The following is a 2,172-nucleotide window of genomic DNA, read 5'->3' on the forward strand; positions in this document are numbered from 1 at the left end:
GGATCCCTGCCTGAGTTGAGAGCACAGCCCTCCTCTGGGGGTAGGGGTGCCCTGTGAGCACACTGCAGCTAGGACTCACACGACTCTCTCCCGATGATCTGCCCATGACAGCTTCCTCACATCCCAAGCCTAGTTCACAAATCTACCCTCCATTCCCCCAAGCAACATGATGGAGACCTAGGGGTATGGGATCTTGCCTGCAGGCCTGTCCCTTGGTCCCCAGTGATCAATCCCTAACCATGCCAGGGAGAAGTGTGTTGGTCCTGAGTTGCCCACAGGGTGACCCAGCAGGTTCAATGTTCCTCTCCCTTGAGTCATGCCCCACTCTGATGAAGTCACTGGGCAGGCAGCACCAAGGGGAGCCAGAGAGAAGGGAGCTCATGATTTGAGCACTCCTCAGTCTGCTATAGGACCTGAAGAGGAAAGATCTGAGCCCCACTCTCTGTGGAAGCCTCAGTATGATGGCTCAATTGTCTCTTGGCAGCCATGGGTGGGGAGGGGAAGGGGAGAAAAACAGTCTGAATGGAGGAAAGAATAGCTGTCTCGTCTTATCCATCTCTCACTCCAGGAGGCCACCCACCCAGACTGTCCAGGCACTGGAGTCGTGTAGATTACCCTCTGAACCCCTGTGGCTCCTGTAGTCTGGACCAGAGTTAGGAAATGTCTGTAAGGCAGTGAGCAAGATGAAACCTGAGGAGTTGAAGCCTTTGGGGGAGGTCAAAGGTGCATGGTGGGTAGAGCAACAATATGGCACCTACTGTCCTGGCTCAGGTCTGTGAAGATAGGAGGTGCCCCAGCAGGCTGAGAGACTGGTTCTCTGTCCTCCAGAAGCTCCTAGCTTACTGGCAGCAGCAGCCTCTGGGCTCATGTAGGCGGAAAGTCTCTACAGCAGCTCAAGAACTCACCAACTGTCAGAGATGTGAGGGAAAGAGAAACAAACTGCTCCACCTACCCTTCTCACTGGACTCCAAGCCCCTTGAGGGTTGATCTCTGCCAATACCTTGCTCCTTCCTGTTCTGCTCTACAACGTTTTCCCATGGAGTCTCCTGAAGGTTTTGGCATCTTTCTCTCAGATTTCACACCTATCTCTCCTTGTCTATTTGTTCATTTTCTTCTCTTTCATCTAAAACTTCTCCTTCTTACTGAAATACTCTTGCAGCTACTGTCTATGGTCAGTCACCATGATCCAACCTGTCATTTTTTTGCAGATCTAGAAACAATAATTCTATGCTTCCTTTGAAATCAGAAAAGAACCCAAATAGCCAAAGCAACCTTGAGCAAAAGGAACAAATCTGGAGGTATCATTTTACCATACTTTAAGCTATACTACAATGTTATAGTGGCCAAAACAGCATTGTAGTGGTACAAAAAGAGAGACATAGACCAATGGACAGAAAAGAGAACCCAGATATAAAACCATCCACATATTGCCATCTGATCCTTGACAAAGTAGACAGCAATATACACTGGGGGAAAGAATCCATATTCAATAAATGGTGCTGGGAAAATTGGATAGACACGAGTAGAAGATCGAAACAGGATCCGTATCTCTCACCACTCACAAAATTTAATTCAAGATAGATAACAGATTTAAATCTAAGACATGAAACCATAAGAACTCTAAAAGAAGAGGTTAGAAAAACTCTTCTAGATATGGGCCTAGGCAAAGAATTCATGAAGAATATTACAATGGCAATCACAGCAACAACAAAAATAAATAAATGGGACTTAATTAAATTAAAAAGCTTCTGCACAGCCAAGGAAACAATCAACAAAGCAAATAGACAACCAAACAGAATGGGAGAAAATATCCACATCCTATACATCCGATAAAAGGCTGATAACCACAATCTAAAAAGAACTCAAGCAAATCATCAAGAAAAAAATCAAACAACCCTATTGAAAAAGTGGACAAAAGACAGGAACAAAAGCTTTTCAAAAGAAGACAGATTAATGGCCAATAAACATACGAAAAAATTCTCGACATCACTAATCATCAGAAAAATGCAAATCAAAACCACTATGAGATATCACCTAACCCCAGTGAGAATGGCTTTTATCGAAACATCCCAAAACAATAAATGCTGGTGTGGATGCAAAGAGAAAGAACACTTACACCCTGTTGGTGGAACTTCAAACTAGTGTAACCTCTGTGGAAAATAGTATGGAGAT

Source organism: Propithecus coquereli, unplaced genomic scaffold (genome assembly GCF_000956105.1).
Source record: "Propithecus coquereli isolate 6110/MARCELLA unplaced genomic scaffold, Pcoq_1.0 Scaffold141, whole genome shotgun sequence".
Lineage (NCBI taxonomy): Eukaryota > Metazoa > Chordata > Mammalia > Primates > Indriidae > Propithecus > Propithecus coquereli.